The sequence below is a fragment of the Piliocolobus tephrosceles genome, chromosome Y (genome assembly GCF_002776525.5).
Source record: "Piliocolobus tephrosceles isolate RC106 chromosome Y, ASM277652v3, whole genome shotgun sequence".
Taxonomy (NCBI): Eukaryota; Metazoa; Chordata; class Mammalia; order Primates; family Cercopithecidae; genus Piliocolobus; species Piliocolobus tephrosceles.
Genome location: NC_045456.1, coordinates 7,849,321 through 7,855,556, shown reverse-complemented (window position 1 = coordinate 7,855,556; position 6,236 = coordinate 7,849,321). Strand labels below are relative to the sequence as shown.

The 6,236-nt window shown below is 42.8% G+C and overlaps 1 non-coding gene across 1 annotated transcript; it reads left to right on the top strand.

Annotated features, from left to right (window-relative positions):
• Window positions 1–4,183: 4,183 nt before the first annotated feature.
• Window positions 4,184–4,323, top strand: LOC111531733. Its single transcript, XR_002728373.1, has one exon. It is a non-coding gene; the product is annotated as a small nucleolar RNA SNORA7 (small nucleolar RNA).
• The last annotated feature ends 1,913 nt before the right edge of the window (window positions 4,324–6,236 follow it).

Here is a 6,236-nt window from a genome sequence, read left to right as displayed (position 1 = left end):
TTTTTAGTAGAGACGGGGTTTCACTGTATTAGCCAGGATGGTCCCGATCTCCTTTAAGGAAAAGCAGCAAATAACAAGAAAACCATTTAGTATAAAGATTTGTAAATAATCACTTCAAAAGAAGTGCCTTGTTGCTGTCACATTTAGTCCATCTTCATGTAATTCTTATCTGAGCCAGTTTCTTGGGCATGGGACATGTGCAGTTACACAAGCCTGTGCTCTTAAGAGGGTCTTACCCATAGTTTAATATTCTGCTGTTGTCGTCTTGAAATTCTTAGTGATTTAACAAGGGGTCCTCCATTTTCATTTTGCACTGGGCCCTGCAAATTACATAACCCATCCTGATTTCTACAACTATAGAATAGCACAATGGGAATTCCGTATGGATTAATAATATGTGACACTTATGGCTTTTTCTATATGCTTCCAAGTACTTCATATAAATTACTTCATTTCATTCAATGGTAAAATTCGTAGGTGCTTAACTTTTAATGAAAGACAAAGTCAGATTCACTCTAAGGACTAAAAATTATATGTAGCATTACATTTTAAAGATTTTCAAAACATAATTTGTTGTGGAAATGAATTATTGTCGTGAGGTATCCCCCACTAGATGGACTTCCTGTAGGATCAGGGGCCCTGGTCTTCTGTAGGGATGAGCAAGCTTTTCTGAAGGGCCAGGTGCTAAGTATTTCAGGCTTTTTCTGTCAGGACTACCCAACTCTGCTGTTCTAGCAAGAACGCAGCCTGTGAGGAATAGATAGTCAAATGACCAAGCCTGTATTCCAATGACACTTGGTGTGTGGACACTGAAATTGGAATCGCAGATAATTTTCAGGCATCACAAATCTTTTTCATTTTCCAACTATTTAAAAATGTAAAAATCATTGTTAGCTTGTGAGCTGTATAAAAGCAGGCAACAGGCTGGATTTGGCCCACAGGCCATGCTTTGCTGACTGCCGATCTTAGCCCTCATTTGACTCTTAGTGCCCAGCACATAGCAGGCTTTCAGCAGAGGTCACTTGATCCTGTGGCTCCAGCCACAGCAATGTAGTTCCATGGGCTGACCTCGTGGACAGTAGTGAAGGAAGAGGTTGATGTTGCTCACACCGTTCCTTTTGGGCACTCTGTCAGCTCCTTCTTCCTCGCCTCTTGACAGCATCTGGGGCAGATGGTGTGGCTTTCCTGTCACTTCCGGCTACTGAGGCATCCAGGCCAGTCTAACCAAAGCTGCCTTCCTGCCTCTCACCTACAGCTGCTCCCCTTCCAGCAGTTCTGGCCAGAGCAGAGACCTGAGTGGCGGGTTCCAGCCATTTCCTCCGGGCTCCACTCCCTCCCTGCCCGTGTCGCCCTCCCCCATGCTTCATTGTCCTCGCTTAGGGACAGGAAAGCAAGATGATGGGGGTGTGAGATAGACAAGGAAAGGCCAAATTCTTCTTCCTGAACCAGGGCCCTTGTGGTTCCCCCTGCTGTGAGGGGTCCTCTGTGGTGGTGGGCGTCCAGATGCTCTCCACTCAGAATGCTCCTGTGGAGCCTTCAGGGGCCCCTCCCGGGACCTCTGCACTGCATCTTCCCCTGACATGGGTGACATGCTCTGACCAACTTCCTCCGCCCCATCTCAGCTCTGCCTCCAGGGGTGTACACCTCCAGCCTCACTCAGCTGCCTTGTTTTGCCCTGTCTCACTTAAGGACGTGGCCTAACAGGCAATGACTCCATCCTGTTCCCTTCCAAAACCCCTGTTTGGCCCCAGGAATATATTTAAGTGCAGACTGCTCAGAAAACTGCCCTCTCTCTCCCCAGTCACAGGCGCTCAAGCCAACCTTCCACCATGAGACTTCTCCAGCTATGAGGCAGCCGCTAGCTTCAGAGTATCTTCAAGTTTTCTGAAATATTCATAGAATAAGGAATGAGAAAAAAATAAACAGCCAATGTCCAAGACCTCTGAATCCATCTTTGGAAAGGATAATTCTACTGTGTTAGTTTCCTACGGCTGCCATAACAAGTACCACAGACTAGATGGCTTAAACAACAGAAGTTAATTTTCTCATAGTCTGGAAACTGGAAGTCTAAGAGCAAGGTATCAGCAGAGTTGATTTCTCCTGAAGCCTCTCTTTTTGCCCTGTAATAGCTGTTCTCTCCCTGTCTTCATGTGATCTTTTTCTGTGCACATCTGTGTCCTAACCTCCTCTTCTTATAAAGACAAAAGTCAGATTGGATTAAGGCTCACCCTCATGACCCCATTGTACCTTTATTACCCCTTTTAAGACCCTATCTCCAAATACAGTCACATTTTAAGGTACTGGCGTTTGGAACTTCAACATATGAATTTGGGAGGGTGGAGGACAAGATTCAGCTTATAACAGCTACCCTCCAGAATTTTTAATTCACTCAGTCTCACTTTGAAACCAAAAGACCTCTGGAAGGCAGATTTAAAAGCTAACCCATTTGCCAAGCTACTGGTGTTTTCCATCCACCCACCACACTGGAGAGAGGTAGTCTCTTTGCAAAGTTATTTTTAATCCCATCTTGCATTATGTGGTGCCCTTTCCCATAGGAAAAGGCTGTTCACGTAGGAGTGCAGCTTCCTTTATGTCAGTGCATGTGGAGTCCAGCCCAGCAACTGAATTGCATCCTAAACACATCCTGCTTCATTAAGCTGCCCTCATCACTCATCGCCCTGACAGCCAGTATTGCTGGAACTCATACTGCCTGGCAGCAAGATCAGCGTGTCCCTCCACGCAGGGCACCTGGCCAAGAACCAACTCTTCCTGCCTGGAACACTTTCCCCCTGGCAGGCTCCTTTTTGTTAATCCAGTCCCAGCTTAAATGGCACTTCCTCAGAAAGGCCTTCTCCTGACCACCCAAGAAGTCCTCCCCATCCCACCTCACTATATCATATCATTATCAAGGTAGTTAGTAGTTCTTTTCCTTTGTAACGTGGTTTACCATCAATTTCTCCATTGGTCTACAGATGTCATGAAGAGCATTTCCTAAGGACACTCAAGTTGTCACTTGTATGTTCCAATTTTGGCTTGGGAAATTTTGTGCACCATAGGCCTAACAACAGGCATCATTTATGTCACTGTGACCTATGCAGTTGGCTGCTACTTTTTCATGTAACTACACACAAGTAAAGGTGCAAGTATGTAGACAGTGGTGGCCCCAGGGGATGGTTTGGGGAGAATTTAGCCCATGATAAGTTCCATCAGTACTTCTCTCATAGCCACTCCATATAAATGTGAGATCTCAGTGAAAGGGGAGCTTGCTGCCAAAATGTAGCTTCAACACAAGTCCCATATAATCTCTCCACCCATCAACAAAGAAAATCTGAAGCCACCACTGTCTGTGAAGGTAGACATTCTCATTGACTACTGAAAACTAGAAGGAATGTCTCATATGTCATTAATGGCTATTTTGCTCAGAGGACTCAGAGGATGGGTTTTTTTTTTTTTTTTTTTGAGACAGGGTTTTTCTATGTCACCCAGGCTGGAGTGCAGTGATACGATCATAGGTCACTGCTGCCTTGAACTCCTGGACTCAAGTGATTCTCCCGACTCAACCTCCCAAGTAGGTGGGACAACAGGTGTGCACCACTGTGCCCAGTTAATTTTTTTAAAAATGTTTTCTAGAGACGGGGTCTCACTTTGTACTCAGACTGGTATTGAATTCTTGGTTTCAAGTGATCCTCCCGCTTCAGCCTCCCAAAGTGTTGTTGGGATTACAGGTGTGAGCCGCTGTGCCCAGCCAGGATGGATTTCAAGCCAATTTACATTGCAGTGAAACAACTCCCTTGGGCATGAAGGAAGAACTGGCTTTAGATGTCCCCTTGTACTATCTGTAATAGGAAAAGAATAACTTGCTGAAATACAAATAAAATCCAAATCCTCACTTCAGTGAAGAATTTAGGGATTCTCTTTCCTCAAAGTTACTTTCATAAATATAAGGAAAAATAAATTTGAGTTTCACTCTCCCCTTGGTCCCTTTCCCTGCTTAAGTAGCAGAAGCACAGAAAGACCTCTAATCTACACACTTGAAAATCAAGAAAGACTATTGTTGATTAGGGGTTGGTACACGCTGTTCAGATAGGGAAGGCTTATTAACACAATGTAGAGATGATGAATGAGTCTGTTCAAGTGTAGATAACAATGATGAGCTCAGTGCAGCAGATAAAAATGAAGATCCTACCTCCCAGGATGGCATCTGAAGAGTGAATAGTATTCTGCCAGCTTTGGAAACTGGATGAAAAGCAAATCTGGCAGAGGTACCCATTCCATTCCCAGCTTGCTCAGTAGTTGGTGATTGGAAGAAACTCTGCAACAATGTTCAATCCCTGGACAGGAAACCCTCCTTCCGTGATTCTTCTTTAACATGGGTCTGAGAAAAAGAGAAATACTATATTTTTTTAAATGAAGATGCTAGCCAACTCTCACCAGAACACATATTTAAATTGTTTTTCAGTTCTTGAGGATGATTTAATCTGATCTGTCCTTTCATTGATTCCTCTTAAAACCAAGAGCTTGAGCTGGCTGGGTAGAGGTCCAGTTTTGGTCACAAAAGAAAGCCCCAAGCTATTTAGATCAGAACAGGATTGATGTAGTTCTAGATTGGGTTTTGTATCCTGCCAGTGAAACCAACTTATCCTGGACAAGTGTGAACAGGTTGAAAGCTTGTTCATTGAAATACATAGCATATTTCCCCTGGGGCATTCAAAACATTTCAAAGAAAGAGCCTCCATGCATAAGTGAAATTGAGCACATATACTAATGAGAAGGTATAGAACTCACAAGAGGATAAGGAAAGAGATAATAGCTCTCAACATATGTATACTCTGCGACCCAAATTTCTACTGCTAAGTAAATACCCAAGCAAAAGAAAGCATACAGAAAAAACATGTACAAGATTGTCCATAGCAGTTTAGCCACCTGTTGTGCATATATCTGACACAAAATAGGTGCTCAATAAATGTATAAAATTGAACATATCTTTATATGCCACATATGGTTTCACAGGCCAAGTGACACATACTAGTTGTGTCATCAGTTCATATTTCTAGCATGTACTATAAATACTTTAATAAAAACCATTGTATTAACAATTTCCATTTTAGTCTACTATTGCCTTAATAAAACATTAGAAAGAGGTCTTTAGGAATGATTTACTCAAGCTTAAGATAACTATGCAGAAGGGCCCAGCAATAAAGAAAGTGTTATTAGAAAGCCATTTTTTCAAAATGAACACTCAGGTACTTCACTGACTATTTTAGTTCCCAGAGCTGCTCTGTCTCACTCTAAAAACATTTCTTGCCAAGGGGTTGGTTTTGATCAACCCAAAAATCTGGTAGCTGTGAAAATCAAAGTTAACGCTATAGAACAGCGTTGTCCAATGGGACATTCTGTGATGATGGGAATGTTCTGTGTCTGTGCCGTCCAATATGGCAGCCACTACACATAGATGGCTATTGAGCACTCGAAAAAGTGGCAATAATGCCAAAATATGTCAAACAGAGCCCAGTGATTCCTAATATTTTATGCAACTGGAATGAACAGAGAACAGATCTACAACTAAATGGCTCCAAATTATTTACTGAAAGTTTACCCTCTGTCATTTTAGGTGGTTTAATATTTTCTTTTGAAACTTGTAAAACAGTCACAGGCTCAAAATTCAAGCCTCAACACATCTGGAAATTTAGAGAAATAACAAGTCCTTTAAGTCAAAGATGCACTCAAACAACAGAAAACTGGTTTGTTTTTGTTTATGTTTTTTTCTTTTTGCTTGGAACAGAGCTGGATGCAAAGTTAGGTTTTTTATTGCTATTTTTTAATATTATTTTTATTGCTGTTTTGACAGTGGTTATTGTCCAGCCTTTTCTCTTACTGGCCCATATTAATGTATTTTTAAGTTTCAAGGCTAACTACCTGGTTGACAGAGTTCTGCCTGAATAGCAGTTACTGGCCAGGCACGGTGGCTCACGCCTGTAATCCCAACACTTTGGGAGGTGGATCACTTGAGGTCAGGAGTTCGAGATCAACCTGGCCAACATGGTGAAACCCTGTCTCCAGTAAAAACACAAAAATTAGCCGGGCGTGGTGGCGGGCGCCTGTAATCCCAGCTATTTGGGCGGTTGAGGCAGGAGAATTGCTTGAACCCATTCTCATCACTGCAGTCCAGCCTGGGCCACAGAGTGAAACTTCGTCAAGAAAGAAAGAGAGAAAGAGAGAGAGGAAGAAAGGAAGGA